Source organism: Oryctolagus cuniculus, chromosome 2 (genome assembly GCF_051225735.1).
Source record: "Oryctolagus cuniculus isolate XC-2025 breed Fujian yellow rabbit chromosome 2, ASM5122573v1, whole genome shotgun sequence".
NCBI classification, from domain to species: Eukaryota; Metazoa; Chordata; class Mammalia; order Lagomorpha; family Leporidae; genus Oryctolagus; species Oryctolagus cuniculus.
In genome coordinates this window covers 60,456,526-60,478,128 of record NC_142868.1, presented here as the reverse complement: position 1 = coordinate 60,478,128, position 21,603 = coordinate 60,456,526, and the positions used below count along the sequence as shown (strand labels likewise).

General features: G+C 40.1%; 1 pseudogene; it reads left to right on the top strand.

Annotated features, from left to right (window-relative positions):
* The first annotated feature begins 15,364 nt into the window (after nt 1-15,364).
* LOC100339208 (poly(rC)-binding protein 2 pseudogene) lies at nt 15,365-16,468 on the top strand (annotated as a pseudogene).
* Nucleotides 16,469-21,603: the final 5,135 nt, after the last annotated feature.

Sequence of the window (21,603 nt, the reverse complement as noted above, 5' to 3'; positions counted from 1 at the left end):
AATCTTCAATGTTTCCAAGGATATTTGTTTATGTATATGTAGATATTTTTTGCCTGAGTATATTATATTTATGAAGCAAGTCAATTTTCTCTAAATAAATATAAATGGAAAACAAATACCTCAAGAATCAAGTATGAGTGGATTTTTGTTCTGGTTACCTAAATTCTTTCTCAACTATATTTGTCTTCTGAGGACTACGGCTTTCTTTATAAAGCATGATCCATGCATCACTTGGTATAATTTGATTTCTTTCTTGTGTCAAAGAAAGTTATCTGTTATGTTTAGAAGCACATGGTTACACAAATTCTAACTCCCATAAGCTTAACTTTGACATTTCCTAATATTGCTATGATTTATCAATGATTCCCAGGATTATAACTAAATTATCTAAAATGTATTTTAGATTGTTAATCTATACACCTATTAAGTTGCCCTCCAATTTGAAACAAAATTTGACACAGCTAGCCATCATGGTATAGATCAAGACACTAGGGAAACAACATTTACTCCTTAAACATTTTGCTTAATATCATTTTTTTCCTTTGTTTCACAAGAGGATAATACAACGAACAATAGTGTTCTATGTTTATAAGGATCTTCTTAATTATTTCCCTTATTCATCCCAAATCCTGATTTTTTTTGACATTGAGAGGGGTTCTCACATTTATATCTACAGTTCTGATAGACTTTGCTTTGAGGATTCAGACTGTATATTGAAAATTTTATAGTTTCTCTCAAAATAGACATCAAATTTACATGGAAATATTCTGTGATACATACCAAAATAAATATGCATACAATAATAAAGGAAGAGAGGGTGCCCTAGGTACTTGGTATATAAAAATATGAAATACAAACAGAATATTTATACAGCATAGTACTGTGGGCAATACACCAGTAAGTTGCTAACTATGAAGTTCCTGTTTTGCTTATCTGAATTTTAACTAGAAATTTTTAGTGTTCAACTTAAACATGATCTTGTAATGAGACTTTTTATGGTAATTTGCATAACCTTCAAGCAAAAACATGGTTAGAGAGTTCAAAGAGAATTCAGTGTTCCTTTTCAATACTCATAATACAGAACTTCAAAAACAATTGTTTATGACAACCGGGCAAGAGAATATATTTGTTGATCAATATATAATTACAAATGTCTCTCATTATAATCATAACAATGGTTTATCCAAAATAAATGCTCTTATTGGCTTGAAGGTATCTTTTATAAATCGTTTGTTCTTTGTCTTTTTAATGCCTCCAAAATATAAAACAAATAGCAATGCAGTCTATTACTGTAAGTCAAAGTTTGGGCAACAGAGCTTTATTCTGCTTGGGATGTTTTCTTGGGACAATAAAAAAATGAAGTATCTCCTGTCATAGCTTCACAACCCCTAGCTATGTATCAGTTAGGTGAAAATATTATCTTACTATCTCACCAATATAGTCTATTTTTCTATTCATTTTAATTTACTTATAAATGATTAGAAAAAATAGTAAAAAAATTATATTTATAAAAATTGAAGATGTAAAGCAATAAAGGAGTGGGATTGTCGGAGTTTGGGGGAAAGAGGGAAATATGGTTATCATCTTATAATTGTATTGTGAAATAGATAAAATCTGTACTCTTTCTATTAATAAAATCTTTAATAAAGAAAAAGAAAACACTATAACATAGTTACATATAGCTTGATAAAATCCAAACAGAAAATGCTGTAATATTTATTTCAACAATTTCATTCATCTGTTAAATGCTGTAATATTTAAAGACCACTTGGAGGGTGGCAAGATGGCAGAATAGGAAGGGAGCACACTGATAGTCGGGGGAAAGACAGTTTAATAAAAGTGGAGATACTGCAGGTTCAAGGAAGAGTAGGGGAAGAAACAGCAGAAGAAACTCTTCCGGAACTAGTGATTCACAGTGGACCTGCGTGGAGAGCGTGGGAGCCCACAGTTCGGGACACCAGTGGCAGACTTAACACACCAGCACTGGAAAGCGAGGTGAGCTGAACCTCAATAGCCCGAGACACCAGCAGGCAAGCAGAAAGAGGAGACCAGAGGGAACGACCCTGGGGGGAAAAGTTCACCAGGCTAACTAGAAGAGAGAGAGAGAGAGAGAGAAAAGTGACTGATACGGACACAGGTTTCTCTCTCTCTGCTCACCTCTCAAAGGCGAGCAAGACAAAGAGCAGGTGCCATCTTGGACATACGTCATAAGCAGAGCGACCTCAGGTCTGCACCAGCCCTAAACCTAGCAGAAAAACCTGACTCTGGGTGGGGTGAATTAACAGGAGATTAGGACCTAGTGAATTTGTGGTGCTACTGAACTGAGACTGTGAAAAAAGAGACAGTGGGAAAGAGAACTCACGGAATTCACGTGAGCACTCTCCAGAGATGCTACAATTCCCTAACTTTGGCAACCCAGTGGGAGACTGAAGGAGAATTTGAGCCCACTCTGAGGGCAGAACAGATTCCCTGTGGGGTCCTTGGGAAAGAGCTTCCAATCTCTGGCTCCTGTGGGTATATCATTTGCCTGCTAACTACTTCCAACTTCATTCAGCTGTGCGTAATTACTTCCCTTTTGAATCAAAAAAAGAAAGAAAGAGAGAGAGAGAGATCTACCACGCCTAACCTGGGAGTGTCACCTTTGGCACACCAAACAGAGCTCTCAGGCCACACCCATCTCAAGCCTCTAAGGCTCCATCAAAAACAGACAGTCCACTTAATCTAGAGTAATACTATAACAAGAAAAAGCACCACAGTGAAGAAACCAAATATCTCCAATATGCCAAATAACAAACACAAAAACCGAGGTAATAAAAACAAGGAAGTCACTATGACGCCCCCAAATGAAAAAAGACACCCCAATTCAAGATTATGAAGATGATGAGATAGAAGAAATGCAAGAAGCAGATCTCAAAAAATTGATAAGAACATTAAGAAGTTCTCAAAAACAAATTCTTGAACTACAGAAATCCTTAATGGACAAGATAGAAAATCTCTGTCGTGAAAATGAAATATTAAGGAGGAATCAAAATGAAACGCAGAAACTAGTAGAACAGGAAACTGTGATAGTGACGAGAAATCATAATGAAGTGAAGAATTCAATAGATCAAATGAAAAACAAACTAGAGAGCCTTAAAAACAGAATGGGTAAAGCAGAAGAGAGAATATCGGACATTAAGACAGAGAACAGGAAAGTATACAGTCAAACCAAAGAAAAGAAGAGGAAATCAGAAATCTAAAACATATTGCCGAGAATCTTGAGGATACTATTAAAAAACCCAACATTCGGGTTCTAGGAGTTCCTGAAGGCATGAAGAGGGAGAAAGGATTAGAAGGCCGTTTTAGTGAAATATTAGCAGAAAATTTCCCAGGTTTGGAGAAGGACAGACAAATCCTTGTACAGGAAGCTCATAGAACCCCCAATAAACATGACCAAAAGAGATCCTCACCACGACACATTGTAATTAAACTCTCCACAGTGAAACATAAAGAAAAGATCCTAAAATGTGCAAGAGAGAAACGTCAGATTACTCTCAGAGGATCTCCAATCAGACTCACAGCTGATTCTCATCAGAAACTCTACAAGCTAGGAGGGAATGGCGAGATATAGCCCAGGTACTAAGAGAGAACAACTGCCAGCCCAGAATATTATATCCTGCAAAGCTATCATTTGTGAATGAAGGTGAAATAAAGACTTTTCATAGCAAACAGAAATTGAAAGAATTTGTCACCACTCATCCAGCCCTGCAAAAGATGCTTAAAGATGTGTTGTACACAGAAACACAGAAACACGGTCATCGATCTGAAAGAAGGTAAAGGAAGGAAACCTCACAGCAAAGGATCACAGGGAATTCAAAGCATATATTAGAACTTATCTTTGGCAAATGGCAGCGCAAAGTTACCACTTATCATTTGTCACATTGAACATTAATGGCCTGAACTGTCCAGTTAAAAGACACCGATTGGCTGATTGGCTTAAGGAACAAAACCCACCTATTTGCTGCTTACAAGAAACACATCTGTCCAACAAAGATCCGTACAGACTGAAAGTGAAAGACTGGAAAAAGATATTCCATGCCAACAGAAATGAAAAAAGAGCGGGTGTAGCCATCTTAATATCAGACAACATAAACTTTACCACAAAAACTGTTAAGAGAGACAAAGAGGGACACTATATCATGATTAAGGGATCAATTCAACAGGAAGATATAACAATTATCAATGTATATGCACCTAATTATAGGGCACTGGTTTATTTTAAAGATTTGTTAAGGGACTTAAAGGGAGACTTAGACCCCAATACAATAGTACTGGGGGACTTCAATACTCCACTCTCAGAAATAGATCAACAGGACAGAAGATCAACAAGGATACAGTAGATTTAAATGAAACTATAGCCCAAATGGATCTAACAGATATCTACAGAACTTTCAATCCTACAGCTAAAGATTTTACATTCTTCTCAGTAGTACATGGAACCTTCTCTAGGATTGACCACATACTAGGCCATAAAGCAAGTCTCAGCAAATTCAAAAGAATTAGAATCATACAATGCAGCTTCTCAGACCATAAAGGAATGAAGTTGGAAATTAGCAACTCAGGAATCCCTAGAGCATACGCAAACACATGGAGATTGAACAACATGCTCCTGAATGAACAATGGGTCACAGAAGAAATTAAAAGAGAAATCAAAAATTTTCTGGAAGTAAATGAGGATAACAGCACAACATACCAAAACTTATGGGATGCAGCAAAAGCAGTGTTAGGAGGAAAGTTTATATCAATAGGTGCCTACATCAAGAAATTGGAAAGGCACCAAATAGATGAGCTTTCAATTCACCTCAAGGATCTAGAAAATCTACAGCAAACCAGACCCAAAACTAGTAGGAGAAGAGAAATAATTAAAATCAGAGAAGATATCAACAGGATTGAATAAAAAAAAATAACAAAAAATCAGCCAAACGAGGAGCTGGTTTTTTGAAAAAATAAACAAAATTGACACCCCATTGGCCCAACTAACTAAAAAAAGAAGAGAAAAGACCCAAATCAATAAAATCAGAGATGAAAAAGGAAACGTAACAACAGACACCACAGAAATAAACAGAATCATCAGAAATTACTACAAGGACTTGTATGCCAGCAAACAGGGAAACCTATCAGAAATGGATAGATTCCTGCACACATGCAACCTACATAAATTGAACGAGGAAGGCATAGAAAACCTAAACAGACCCATAACTGAGACAGAAATGGAAACGGTAATAAAGGCCCTCCCTACAAAGAAAAACCCAGGACCAGATGGATTCACTGCTGAATTCTACCAGACATTTAAAAAAGAACTGACTCCAATTCTTCATAAACTATTCAGAACAATCGAAAAAGAGGGAGTCCTCCCAAATTCTTTCTATGAAGCCAGCATCACCATAATTCCTAAGCCGGAAAAAGATGCAGCATTGAAAAAGAATTACAGACCAATATCCCTGATGAACATAGATGCAAAAATCCTCAATAAAATTCTCGCCAATAGAATGCAAGAACACATCAGAAAGATCATCCACCCAGACCAAGTGGGATTTATCCCTGGTATGCAGGGATGGTTTAATGTGCGCAAGACAATCAACGTGATACACCACATTAACAGACTGCAGAAGAAAAACCATATGATTATCTCAATAGACACCCAGAAAGCATTTGATAAAATACAACACCCTTTCATGATGAAAATTCTAAGCAAACTGGGTATGGAAGGAACATTCCTCAATACAATCAAAGCAATTTATGAAAAACCCACAGCCAACATCCTATTGAATGGGGAAAAGTTGGAAGCATTTCCACTGAGATCTGGTACCAGACAGGGATGCCCACTGTCACCACTGCTATTCAATATAGTTCTGGAAGTTCTAGCCAGAGCTATTAGGCAAGAAAAAGAAATTAAAGGGATACAAATTGGGAAGGAAGAACTCAAACTATCCCTCTTTGCAGATGATATGATTCTTTATTTAGGGGACCCAAAGAATTCTACTATGAAATTATTGGAACTTATAGGAGATTTTCACAAAGTAGCAGGGTATCAAATCAATGCACAAAAATCAACATCCTTTGTATACACAGACAATGCCATGGCTGAGGAAGAACTTCTAAGATCAATCCCATTCACAATAGCTACAAAAACAATCAAATAACTTTGAATAAACTTAACCACGGACATTAAGGATCTCTACAATGAAAATTACAAAACCTTAAAGATGAAATAGAAGAGGATACCAAGAAATGGAAAAATCTTCCATGCTCATGGATTAGAAGTGTCGCTCCCCCTCTTCGTGGAGGAACGACACAGGACCCTGCGCTGTTCTTTTGTCTGCTCGGCCCTCCCCGGGTTTGCTGCTGGTTCTTCCCGGGTTGGCTACTGTCCCTTCCACCACCGTGGAAGGGCGGTTTCCCCTGGCCACATTCCCCACTTCCGCAGGGGAGCAGCACACCGCCGGCCGGCTTTCTCGGGGGCTGCACAGGTGTTCCTTCAGCTAGATGTTCCCCTTAGATGTTCCTGGTGAATGCCGTCTCTCTCCTCCTTTATAGTCCTCCTCCGCCAATCCTAACTCGGCTGCCCACACGCCGAGCACGCTGCTCTCCAATCAGGAGCAAGTCCTACAGTTTATTGGTTGAACTGGAGGCAGCTGTGTAAAAGCTGTTTTCTTCTCTCCCAGCGCCATATTGTGGGAGAGCAGATGCATAGAATAAGTCTTAATTCCAGTAACTTAGTCCAGTCCGGATTGCTCCCCACAGATCCCCCTTTCTTTTTATTTTTTGGCGTTGATACGCGCCTGTCTTCGGTGTCCCGCGGCACACACTCTGCTCTACTTGCTAGAGTTGCCACAGGTTCTTACAAGTCCTATCAATCAGGCAAACCGAATCCGGGTCCTCTCTTCACCATGTTGTGAGGAGGTTTTTAGGCGCTGATGCGTGCCTGTGTTCGGTGACCTGCGGCTCACACTCTGGTCGAGCCGCTTGCTGGTGCTTACCGCCTTAATCAGGCAGACCGAATCCAAGCCTCCTAATTGTTGTATTGTGGGGAGGCCTTACTGATGTTAATTCGTGCCTGTCTTCGGTGACCTGCGGCGCATAAGCTGCTAGCCGCCCGCAGGTGCTCATCGCCTCACTTAATCAGGCAGACCGAATCCAAGCTCTCTCATTGCCATGTTGAGGGGAGGCCTTTCTATTTCTCTATTTCTCTATCTCCGGGCAATCCTATTTCTCCCATTTTACTTCTATCTTCCAGCATTCCTATTTCTCTCACTTTACTTCTAAACTTCTGTTTCTCTTATCCCTGAGGCTTCCCGGCGGCGCTCGCCCCGAGGCTGCTTCTCGGCACCTCGCCCCTCGGCAGCTTCACGGCTCTGCGTGGCTTCCCGGCGCCTCGCCCCGCCGGCGGGTTCCCGGCTCTGCGCGCACGCTCCGCGGTCTCCACGCACTTCGCGCCCTCACCACGGCCTCGCGCCAGCCCTGCGTTCCCTATCTATTCACGCCCCGTGCTCTCTCTGCACGCGGCGGCTTCCGCGAATGTTTCCGCCACCACCGGCATTCAGTCCAAGTTCCCTGGACTAACCTGGCAAATTTCAACCTGGCGGCCCACGTCTCTGCCTCTGGTTCCAGATCTTTGCCTCTTGCTCCCCGGGGTGACTTGAAGAATTCCAAGGTGGCTTATGTCTCCGCCTTGGCCTGCACTCGCGGCTTCATCCTCCCTAACATTTTTCTCTACCCGGTATGTTTCCTTAAGTTTTCTTCCAACAATATTCCTCGCACTTCTCCTGGCTTCTCCCCACAGTCCGTATCCGAGTCCAAGCCTCCTCCAGGTTTCACTTTCGCTTTCAATCTCCTAGCTTACCCGCCATAGTCCGCATCCGAGTCTATGAAAGCTTTCACTTTCGCTTTCAATCCTAACTTCTTTCCCACAGTCCATATCCGAGTCTATGCCTAGGCTTTCAATAGCTTCTTCCGGCACCTTTTTCATCCGGCTTTCCCCTAGGCTGTTTGCTAGTCTCTCTCTCCGGTATTTTCCCATTTCTTTCCTCCTAAGTTTCATATCCGTCCTAGGTTTCCTATCCGAGTCACGGCACCATTATGTCGCTCCCCCTCTTCATGGAGGAACGACACTAAACCCAGCCTAGGCTTCATATCCGAGTCACGGTACCATTATGTCACTCCCCCTCTTCGTGGAGGAACGACACAGGACCCTGCGCTGTTCTTTCGTCTGCTCGGCCCTCCCCGGGTTTGCTGCTGGTTCTTCCCGGGTTGGCTACTGTCCCTTCCACCACCGTGGAAGGGCGGTTCCCCCTGGCCACATTCCCCACTTCCGCAGGGGAGCAGCACACCGCCGGCCGGCTTTCTCGGGGGCTGCACAGGTGTTCCTTCAGCTAGATGTTCCCCTTAGATGTTCCTGGTGAATGCCGTCTCTCTCCTCCTTTATAGTCCTCCTCCGCCAATCCTAACTCAGCTGCCCACACGCCGAGCACGCTGCTCTCCAATCAGGAGCAAGTCCTACAGTTTATTGGTTGAACTGGAGGCAGCTGTGTAAAAGCTGTTTTCTTCTCTCCCAGCGCCATATTGTGGGAGAGCAGATGCATAGAATAAGTCTTAATTCCAGTAACTTAGTCCAGTCCGGATTGCTCCCCACAAGAAGAATCAATATCATCAAAATGTCCATTTTCCCAAAAGCAATTTAGAGATTCAATGCAATACCAATCAAGATACTGAAGACCTTCTTCTCAGATCTGGAAAAAATGATGCTGAAAATCATATGGAGTTACAGGAGACCTCAAATAGCTAAAGCAATCTGGTACAACAAAAACAAAGCTGGAGGCATCACAATACCAGATTTCAGGACATACTACAGGGCAGTTGTAATCATGGTAATGGTACAGAAACAGATCAATAGACCAGTGGAACAGAATTGAAACACCAGAAATCAATCCAAACATCTACAGCCAACTCATATTTGATCAAGGATACAAAACCAATCCCTGGAGTAAGGACATTCTATTCAACAAATGGTGCTGGGAAAACTGGATTTCCACATGCAGAATCATGAAGCAAGACCTCTACCTTTCACCTTACACAAAAATTCACTCAACATGGATTAAAGACTTAAATCTAAGACCTGATACCATCAAGTTACTAGAGAACATTGGAGAAACCCTGCAATATATAGGTACCGGCACTGACTTCTTGGAAAATACCCCAGAAGCACAGGCAGGCAAAACCAAAATTAACATTTGGGATTGCATCAAATTGAGAAGTTTCTGTACTGCAAAAGAAACAGTCAGGAAAGTGAAGAGGCAACCAACAGAATGGGAAAAGAATATTTGCAAACTATGCAACTGATAAAGGGTTGATAACCAGAATCTACAAAGAAATCAAGAAACTCCACAAAAAGAAAACAAACAGCCCACTTAAGAGATGGCCAAGGAATTCAATAGACATTTTTCAAAAGAGGAAATCCAAATGGCCAACAGGCACATGAAAAAATGTTCAAGATCACTAGCAATCAGGGAAATGACAATCAAAACCACAATGAGGTTTCACCTCACCCCAAATAGAATGGCTCACATTCAGAAATCTACCAATAATAGATGCTGAACAGGATGTGGGGAAAAAGGGACACTAACCCACTGTTGGTGGGAATGCAAATTGGTTAAGCCACTATGGAAGTCAGTCTGGAGATTCCTCAGAAACCTGAATATAACCCTACCATTCAACCCAGCCATCCCACTCCTTGGAATTTACCCAAAGGAAACGAAATTGGCAAACAAACAAGCTGTCTGTACATTAATGTTTATCACAGCTCAATTCACAATAGCTAAGACCTGGAACCAACCCAAATGCCCATCAACAGTAGACTGGATAAAGAAATTATGGGACATGTACTCTATCGAATACTATACAGCAGTCAAAAACAATGACACCCGGTCATTTGCAACAAGATGGAGGAATTTGGAAAACATCATGCTGAGTGAATTAGGCCAGTCCCAAAGGGACAAATATCATATGTTCTCCCTGATTGGCGACAACTAACTGAGCACCAAAGGGGAAACTTGTTGAAGTGAAATGGACACTATGATTAACTGTGACTTGATCAGCTCTTGTCCTGACGATTGATGTACAATGTAATACTTTATCCATTTTAGTATTTTTTTTGTTCTAGTACCATTGGTTGAACTCTGTAATTAACACACAATTATTCTTGGGTGTTTAAATTTTAACTGAAAAGTGATCGCTGTTAGGAATTTGGAAAACATTATGTTGAGTGAAATAAGCCAATCCCAAAAGGACAAATACCACTTGTTCTCCGTGATAGGTGACAACTAACTGAGCACCAAAAAGGAAACCTGTTAAAGTGAAATGAACACTAGGAGAAATGGTGACTTGAACAGCCCTCACCCTGACTGTTGATGAGCAACTTAATATGTTATCCCTCTTAGTATTTTTTTTGTTTTGTTCTACTTGATACTTTTGGTTGAATACTGTAATCAATACACAATTCTTCTTAAGTGCTGAAATTTAACTGAAAAATGATCACTGTTAAATATAAGAGTGTGAATAAGAGAGGGAAGAGATGTGCAATTCGGGACATGCTCAAGCTGACTTACCTCAAATGGTAGAGTTAGAAACATACCAGGGGATCCCAATACAATCCCATCGAGGTGGCATGTACCAATGCCATCTCACTAGTCCCATTGATCAATTTCTGCTCACAATTGATCATAAAGATAGGACTAAGAACCAAAGGGATCACATAAACAAGAATAGTGTTTTCAAATAGTAGCTGATAGAATAAAAAAGGGAGAGAACAATCCAACATGGGAAGTGAGATACACAGCAGACCCATAGAATGGCAGATGTCCTAAACAGCACTCTGGCCTCAGAATTAGCCCTTAAGGCATGAGGATCCAGCTGAAATGCCCATGAGAGTATTTCAGGCATGGAAAGCCAAGACACTCTGGGGAAAACAAACAAACAAAAAAACCTAAATGAAAGATCTCCGCAAGTGAGATCCCAGTGGAAAGAACAGGTCATCAAAGAAGGAGGTACCTTTCTATGAAGGGAGGAGAGAACTTTCACTTTGACCATGGCCTTGTCTAAATATGATCAGAGTCAGTGAACTCATGGGGCTTCCATAGCCTTGGCAGCTCATGACAAGAGCCTAGGGTGATTACTGATGCCATAAACAAGAGTGTCAATTTGTTATTTCAACAACAGGAGTCACTGTGCACTTACTCCTCATGTAGGATCTCTGTCCTTAGTGTGCTGTACATTGAGATTTAATGCTATAACTAGTACTCCAACAGTATTTTTCACTTTATGTTTCTGTGTGGGAGCAAACTGTTGAAATCTTTACTTAATTTATGCGAAACTGATCTTCTGTATATAAAGAGAATTGAAAATGAATCTTGATGTGAATGGAAGGGGAGAGGGAGTGGGAAAGGGGAGGGTTGTGGGTTAGAGGGACGTTATGGGGGGGAAGCCATTGTAATCCATAAGCTGTACTTTGGAAATTTATATTCATTAAATAAAAGTTAAAAAAAAGACCACTTGAACATATTTTCGGGTACCTCAATTTCTCTCTTCAGAAATATTTTGGCAAGTCCATTTCCAGAGAATTTTAATTCAGGATTAAGTAAATATTTACACTATTTTTTTTGAAAATCAAAATAAAAAAGAAGATAATAAAATCAATTTCTCTTTTAACAAAATCTGGCTACAGAAAAGGAAGAAATTCTTTCAGACTCCTTCTAGGAGGCCTGCATTATCTGGATGCCAAAACCAGATAAGCATACAACAAAAAAGAAAGCTACACATCAATATCTTTGTACAAAATGCAAACATTCTCAACAATATACTAGAAATTAAATCCAATGGCACATTAAAGTGTGCTTTAAAGTTGCTCTAAAGACAGTTCATTGTCTCTCCACCCCTCCTGGACTTTTTGGGCTAATGTAATCTCATAGAACTCTTGCTTTATAAAAAACAAAACAGGGGAATATCAGTAAAATGGCACAGTCTTATCTATGGCATGATCTATGCTCCCAACACTATCCTAGGCTCTAGCCCTTATGGCCATTGCTGGCAGCCAGGTGACCACAGATGTCAACTCCACCCCCACCCTAATGGGATTCACTGCTCCTACTTCCCTGCTTGCCACCTTGAAAAGTTTTTTTTTTTTTGCATATGTTGCTTCATTTTATTTATTTTTTAATTATTTAATAAATGTGAATTTACAAAGTGCAACTTTTGTATTGTTGTGGCTCCACCCCCCCAACCTCCCTCCCTCCCGTGACCCTCCCCTCTCTCACTCCCTCTCCCATCCCGCCCTTCATTGAGTTTTATTTTCAATTACCTTCATATACAGAAGATCAACTTAGTATATACTAAGCAGGGGATCTGTTCCTGAAGACATGTCTCCCCCACTCCCTCTCTCTCTCACCTACTCTTACCCTCTCACCCTCTCCCCACAGCCTGTGGAGCTTCCCCCACCCAACAAAAAACCTTTCCTCTGTGAAAAAAAAAAAACCAGGTATATATAAGGATCGTTCAACATCCATAAATCAATAAACGTAATATATCACATTAACAGAAGAGCAAAAACCATATCATTGGGGCCATTGTGGCACAACTGGTTAAGCTACCACTTACAACACTGACATTCACTATCAGAGCATCAGGTGAAGTCCTATCCTTTCTACTCCCATCTAGCTGACTGATAATGTACCTGGGAAGGCAATTTAAGATGGAACAAGTACTTTGGCCACTTCCACTCATGTGGGAGATCCAGATGGAGTCCCTGCTTCCTAACTTCAGCCCTGCCAGGACTTGGATTTTTTTTAACCTAGAAACATTTTATTTAAGGTATACAAACTTCATGCATTTCATAAATACAAATGTAGGAATATAGTGGTTCTTCCTATCTTACCCTCCCTCCCTGTTGCCCTCCCTCCCCTTTCCTCCTCCCTCCCCCATTCCCATTCTTATTCTTTACTAAGAGCTACCCTCAATTAACTCTATACCTATAAGATTAATCCTACACTAAGTAAAGAGTTCAACAAAAGGTATGGAAAAAAAAACGCTCCTCAAAGGTAGATTTTGCAGCCATCTGAGAAGTGAACCAGTGGATGAAAGATCTCCCTCTCCTTCTCCCCCTAACTCTGACAATTAAATAAGTAAATATTGTTAAATATCATATGATCATCTCAACAGATGCAGAAAATGTATGTGATAAATCCTACATTTCTTTATCATAAAAACTCTGAAAAAATAAGGTATACAGGAAGCAAACCTTAACATAATACAGACCGTACAGAGGAAGCCAACATCTAATATCATATTGAATGTGGAAAAGCTAAAACATTTCTCTCTCAGATGTATAAAAAGATAGGGATTCTTATTTTCACCACTTTTATTCAACATAGTACAAGAAGTCCTATTCAGTACAATTAAGCAAGATAAAGAAATAAAGGCTTCTAAATCAGAAAGGAGGAAGTCATATTGTTAATATTTGCAGATGACATGATCTCATATATAAAAAAAAAAAAAAAAAACCACCTAATTCACCCAAAGTTTAGCAAAGTTAGGACAGAAAGCCAATGTGCAAAAACCCAGATTATTCTTATACACCAATAGCAAAAAAAAATAATAAAATAAAATAAATCCAATTTACGATCACTACAAAAAGTTAAATAAGAAATAAATTTAACCAAAGAGGTGAGGGATGCAACATTGAAAAATGTAATGTGGGGCTGGTGCTCTGGCACAGCAGGTTAAAGCACATATGGGCGCCGGTTCTATTCCTGGCTGCTCCTCTTCCAATCCAGCTCTCTGCTATGGCTTGGGAAAGCAGGAGAAAATGGCCCAAGTCCTTGGGCCCCTGCACAATGTGGGAGACCTGGAAGAGGCTCCTGGCTCCTGGCTTCAGGTTGTTGGAGCTCTGGTCATTGAGGCCATTTGGGCAGTCAACCAGCAGATGAAAGACCTCTATCTCTACTTCTCTCTGTAACTCTGTCTTTCAAATAAATAAAATCAATCTTTTTTTAAAAAAAGTATAGTGCATTGATTAAATTAAATGAAGAGGTCAAAATTTTTGGGAAGACAACCCATATTTGTGGAATGGAAGAATAGCAATGAAATATTCATACCACTCCAAAATTATTTACAGATTCAATGAAATCCCTATAAAAATGTCAAATTCATTTTGCACACAAAAAGACAGTACTAAAATTGTGTATCTATACCTATCTCACCATATATATAACTTTTAAGTATACAAGCTATATAGAAATAGTTATAGAAATCAAATTCAACTCAACAGCAAACATTCTGAAACAAATATTACAACCTAAAAATGAGCAGTAGATATAGATAGCCATCTAGAGAATTACACACAAATGGACAACAGGGGCATACAAATGCTCAACATTAGCAGTCATCAGGGAAATGCAAATGGATATCTACAACCTCACTTCTGTTATATTAGCTATTATTCAAAGGACTTAGAAAAAAAACAGTATCAGAAAGGATGTTTAAAAAAGGGTACCTTTGCAAACTGTTGGAGGAAATGTAACAAGCATCATTGAGGAAAACAATATATGGATTCCTCAAAAAAGGAAAATATAGAGCTACCATTTGATCCAGAATCTCACTCCTGGATACATATGCAAGGAAACAAAATTCATTTGCTCAGTAGATATCTCGGCTTCCATGTTTACCATGGCACTATTCAAAATAGCATAAAAATGCAACAACATTAAAGTCCATCCACTGATGAATGGGTAAAGTATATTTGGTTCAAATGCACAATGGAATACCATTCAGTCTTAAAAGAATGAAATGTTGCCATTTGCAACAACATAGATGGAACTGGAGGAGGTCATCATATTAAATGAAGGTAAACTAGGCACAGAAAAACAAGTACTGCTTAACTTCCCATATATGCAGTGTCTAAAAAAGTGGATCTCACATAAGAACATAATGGTGATTATCAGAGGCTGGGGCGAGTGAGAGGAGAAAGATGGGAAAGCCCAATTAATGAGTAATAAGCTAGAGTTACAAGTTCTGGGGTCCTAGTGTACAGCAGGGTGACTTCAAAGTTAACTCACTGAGACCAACAAAGGCAGCAGTCAGAGCAGCCGCAGCCAGCACTCTTCCCTCCGCCGCCCTCCACCAGCTCCGCGGTCTCTTTTCCCCCTTCCTCCTCCTCCACCCCTTGCCTTCCTGCCCATCCCTTCCCCCTGCCTTTCCTCTTCCCACCTACTCCCCTCTTTCCCCTCAGTCACCTCCTTTGGCTTCACCCAATCAATGACCAAAGACTTGACCACTCAGTGTCCAGCTCCCAAGAACACTGCTCAATATGGAAACCTGTGTGACTGAAGGTGGATTAAATGTCACTCTCACCATCTGGCTACTTATGCATGGCAAGGAAGTTGGAAGTATCATCAGAAAGAAAGGAGAATTTGTTAAGATGTGCGAGGAGAGTGGTGCACGTATCAACATCTCAGAAGGGAATTGTCCTGAGAGAATTATCACTTTGGCTGGACTCACTAAAGCCATTTTCAAAGCATTTGCTATGATCATTGACAAACTAGAAGCGGACATCAGCAGCTCTATGACCAATAGCACAGCTGCCAGTAGACCTCCAGTGACCCTGAGGCTGGTGGTTCCTGCTAGTCAGTGTGGTTCTCATCGGAAAAGGTGGTTGCAAGATCAAATACGAGAGAGTACAGGGGCTCAGGGACAGATGGCAGAGGATAGGCTCCCCAACTCGACTGAGCAGGCCATCACTATTGCTGGCATCCCTCAATCCATCATTGAGTGTGTCAAACAGATCTGTGTGGTCATGTTGGAGTGCCCCCTGAAGGGTATGACCCTCCCATACCAACCCAAGCTATCCAGTTCTCTGGTCATCTTTGCAGGTGGTCAGGACAGGTACAGCACAGGCAGTGACAGCGCGGAGCTTTCCCCACACTGCCCCATCCATGTGCCTCAACACTCTCCTGGGAGGACCACCTCTAGAACCTATACCATTCAAGGAAAGTATGCCATTCCACTGTCAGATTTGACCAAGCTGCACCAGTTGGCAAGGCAACAGCCTCATTTTCCTGTGACCCATGGCAACATTGGATTCAATTGAATCCAGCTCTCCAGAGGCCAAAAGCTATTGGGCAGGTCCTGATAAATCTGCTCAACCACCTCTCGTGAACTCACCATTCCAAATGATTTGATTGGCTGCATAATCGGGCATCAAGGCACCAAAATCAATGAGATCTGTCAGATGTCTGGGGTACAGATCAAAATTGCAATCCCAGTAGAAGGATCTACTGATAGGCAGGTTACCATCACCGGATCCACTGCTACCATCAGCCTGGCTCAATCTCTAATCAATGTCAGGCTTTCCTCGGAGACGGGTGGCATGGGGAGCAGCTAGAACAATGCAGATAAACCAATAATCCCTTTCACCACCACCAATGATCCATCAGTGTAGCTTCTGAACAGTCAGTGATTTCAGGTTTTAAACAGTTTGTAAATTTTCAGTTTCTACACACTTCATAAACCACTAGTGATTTTTTTTAATTAAAAGTGTTTTAATTCTTTTCTCTGTTCAGCTGTTAATGCTGAGATCCATATTTAGTTTTATAAGCTTCTCCCTGTGTGTTTTTTTTTTTTTTTTGGCTCCTGATGTTTCTGTTTGTCATGGAAATGCAAGAGAGGAATATTAATACATTTCAGTTTAGTTCTGTAATGTCAGGAATTTTTCAAAAAAAATTTAAAAATGAAGTGGAAAAAAGTTAACTCATTATATATTTCTATATAGAAATAAACTACGAGCTAAGATTATGGATGTTCTCACCATAAAAAAAGAACATGTTTTGGAAGATACATATGTTCACCCTGATTGAATCATCACACATTACTGAGGTTACGTCTGTTAATTTCCTTTAAGAAAATAGAGTAAGTTGTGGCGTAGTGGGTTTAACTGATGCTTGTGACAAAAGCATCCTATATCATTGTGCCAGTTCCAGACTCTGCTGCTCTGCTTCCCATCCTGCATCCTGCTAATATGCCTGGGAAGGCATATTTGGGTTCCTGCCACCCACGTAGGAGCCCTGAGTAGAGTTTCTGCATCCTGGCTTTGATTGGTCCCAGCCTAGCCCAGGCCATTCTGGCCATATGGAGGGTTAACCAGAGCATAGAAGCTCTTCTCTCTCTCTCTCTGTCTTTTTTTTTCCCTTTCAAATCATTAAAAGAAAATAAATTTTAAAAACTAAGTAAAACCTATGTGTAGATAACCTGAGTTTTTATAATATTGAGTTTATATGAACAATGTAACTATATATAAATATTTTAAATATTTTATTTATTTATTTGAGAGGAAGAGTTAGAGAGAGAGGGAGAGACAGAGAGAAAGGTCTTCCATCTGCTAAAGAGAAGCAGCAGGGACATGAACCAGCACCCATTTGGGATGCCGTCACCACAGGCAGAGGCTTAGTCTACTATACCACAGCACTAGCCTCAACATCATATTGTTGATAGATACAAATAAATTAGAAATGCCATGTATTTGAAATGATGTGAAGATAATCTTCACATTGTTTTATGGAAAGTGCTGATTAAATATCCTAAAATTTGAAGATTGAAAGGACAAAAAATGACTCAAGTTAAAGTTATATCCCTGGATGGTTGTATGCCCTTGAGAAAATTACTTAAAATCTGTGCCTATTTCTAAAATATGAAATAGGGTTAGTAATACTTCCAAACCTAAGGGGAAAATACGAAAAATTAATGAAATTTTAAATCAGAGTACCCTGCACATAAATCACCCTTAAAAAGTGAATTATCTTAGATAATGAAACCATTAGTAGCAATATGCTAAATTTTTAAACAATAAATATAAATAGATTTTTTTGTATTTTTATGTAATGGAATTAGCCATGATTTATAACTTTCCCATTTATTGGCTACATTGTCTTAGAAGAATAACCAATCCAGCATGAGGTTGATTTTCAATGGTAAAAATATGCTATAATTATAAATGTTTTATCATTATCAGAATATTGGCATGAAATAGCATTTCTGAACTGCACATTCATCTGAAATACAATTTCCTACTACATGGTTTATTTAAAACATCTCAGACCATTGGATGGGAGAGTTACAAGGAAATATAGAGAAGGACACATAATGCTATAGCAATTTTCAATAATTATTGTTATCTGTAATGATTCAAATATTTTCCTCAATTTTTTCCCTCCTTCTTTCATGTCCTTCAATCCACTCCTCTTGCTTTACTTCCTTCTTGATTTTCACTCCTTTTCCTTTCCTAGTTCTTTACAATTTGGTTTCCAGTGAACTAATTATATCTATCATTTTAAAAAACTTCAATATTCTAGAGAAATATAAGGCATTCTACTTGTTTTGTTGTAGTGTTTTTCCCTTCATTCAGTATGAATTAGTACAACTTATCTTAGTGTCTTCATCCATCTGGGCTACTGTAACTGAACACCAGGTCTCAGTGGTGTATAAACAACAGAAATGTATTTCTCGGGTTCTTGAGGCTTGGAAGCCAAAGATCAAGGTGTGGCAGATCGGTGCCTCATTCATATTTGGCACCTTCTCACTTATCCTCACGTGGCAGAAGGCAAATTCTCCTGGGACTAATTTATAAGAGCACTAATCTTGTTCATGAGGGATGCACCCTAAAGATTTAGTCATTAAATACCATTTCAGGGCTGGCGCCGCGGCTAACTAGTGTAATCCTCCACCTGCGACGCCGGCACACCGGGTTCTAGTCCCGGTCGGGGCGCCGGATTCTGTCCTGGTTGCCCCTCTTCCAGGCCAGCTCTCTGCTGTGGCCCAGGAGTGCAGTGGAGGATGGCACAAGTGCTTGAGCCCTGCACCCCATGGGAGACCAGGAGAAGCACTTGGCTCCTGCCTTCGGATCAGCTCAGTGCACCGGCCGCGGCAGCCATTGGAGGGTGAACCAATGGCAAAAGAAGACCTTTCTCTCTGTCTCTCTCACTGTCCACTCTGCCTGTCAAATATATATATATATATATATATATATATATATACACACACACACCATTTCAGGCATGGAAAGCCAAGACAAAGTGTCAGAAATTTTCTGCATGAAAGATATTTGTGAGTGAGACCCCAGTGGAAAGAAGGGGCCATCAAAGAAGGATGTACTTTTCTCTGAAGGGAGGAGAGAACTTCTACTTTGCATATGGCCCTATCTAAATACTGATGGAGTTTGTGGACTCAAAAGGCTTGCATAGCCTTGGCAGCTCATGTCAAGAGCCTCAGATGATCATTGACATCATAAATAAGAGTGTCAGTTGTTAAATCAACAACAGGGGCCACTGTACACTTGCTCCCTATGTTGGATCTCTGTCCTTACTGAGATATACTATGAAAATTAATTGTAAAATTTGTCTTCAAACTGTACTTTATACTTTGTGTGTCTGTGTGGGTACAAATAGTTGAAATCTCTACTTAGTATAGAGTTGGTCTTCTGTACATAAAGTCAATTAAAAATGAATCTTAATGGAAAATGGAATGGGAAAGGGCGTGGGAAGTGGGATAAGAATGGGGATGGGAGGGTGGAAATGGGGGAAGAAACACTATATCCCTAAAAGCTGTACATAAGAAATTTGTATTCATCAAATAAAAACCTTTCTTCAAATAAAACTTTCCAAAAAAGAAAGAAAGAAAGAAAGAAAGAAAGAGAGAGAGAGAGAGAGAGAGAGAGAGAGAGAGAGAGAAAGAAAGAAAGAAAGAAAGAAAGAAAGAAAGAAAGAAAGAAAGAAAGAAAGAAAGAAAGAAAGAAAGAAAGAAATATTTGGGGTCTGGTGCTGTGGTATAGTGAGTAAAGCTGCTGCCACCAGTGTTGGCATCCCATGTGGATGCTGGTTAGAGTCCCAGTTACTCCACTTTTGATCCAGCTCTCTGCTATAGCCTGGGAAAGCAGTAGAAGATGGCACAAGTCTTTCGGCCCCTTCACCCACATGGGAGACTTGGAAGAAGCTCCTGGCTCCTGGCTTCGGATCAGCCCAGCTCCAGCCATTGCAGCCATTGGGTAGAAGATCCTCTCTCTCTCTCTCTTTCTCTCTCTCTGCCTCTCCTTCTCCATGTAACTCTTTAAAATAAATCTTTTTAAAAAGATTTCATCATTGCCCCAAAGCCCAAAGATCTCTCCCAGCGCTCGTTTTATAATAACATCAGACTGCTGAATGAAGCTCATGGGCACTAACTTTCAAATCATAGAAGTATGTAGATTCCAAATTTTGGTAAGCTAAGTGTGACAATCAATTTAATACCTATATACCTCTATTACATAATAGGAAATTTAACACCCGCTTACCTATGTTTATAAAAATATAAATTCTATGACTGCAATAATTCAATTTGTAAAAATACTATGATACTGAGTTTTTCTACCTTATTTATTCAAGAAAATTCGACAATAATCCATTTAAATAAACACACACATACAAATACTCTTAAACCACATTATTCAAGGACTGAATACCTTTAATTGTCTCATAGCCAAAATTTATAGTTAATATATCTTCCAAAATTAATTATTTTGAATGTTTTCATGGTCATTTGTGGATATGTGTAATGGCAAAAACAATAAGTCATTTGATGAGCACGTTCTCAGTTGAGTCCAATAAGGTGAAACTCTGCCTTTCTGTTCTAACTCATATCCCATAAAAAGTCCTTTTCACGGTATGTTTATTGCCATATTTTTCAATTTCTGTGTTTTTGTTGGTGGTTTTAGTGTTTAAAATGAGCCCCAAGTGTAGAACTAAGGGGCTAAGTGTAAGAATGCTATAATGTGTCTTTATAGAGAAAATTTGTATTAGATATATATCAGATAGGCCACAAATTCAATGTTTACCCAATAATATGTAACATCCAGAAAAAAAAAAGAGTAAATTTGCCAATCTGCATTGAGGCCCCTCCAGAAAGGACTAAAGTAACATCTACACAGCATAATAAAGCTATGGAGAGGATTGAGAAGAAGTTAAATGTGCATTTATAAGATGATGACAGATGAAGAAAAAAGTTGTAGTAGAAAGCATTACTGCAAGGCTACAAAACATATTTATGGGCCAGCGCCGTGGCTCAACACGCTAATCCTCTGCCTTGCGGCGCCAGCACACCGAGTTCTAGTCCCAGTCGGGGCACCGGATTCTGTCCCAGTTGCCCCTCTTCCAGGCCAGCTCTCTGCTATGGCCCGGGAGTGCAGTGGAGGATGGCCTAAGTCCTTGGGCCCTGCACCCGCATGGGAGACCAGGAGAAGCACCTGGCTCCTGGCTTTGGATCAGCGCAGTGCGCCAGCTGCAGCGCGCCAGCCGTGGTGGCCATTGGAGGGTGAACCAATGGCAAAAGGAAGACCTTTCTCTCTGTCTCTTTCTCTCTCACTGTCCACTCTGCCTGTCAAAAAAATATTTATGATATTATTATCCAGGATCAGGAAAACATTAAACACTTGCCAGTTATTGTTGGTTCCCGTACTTTTTTTCAATGACACCTTGCAATTTTATTAGCAACTCT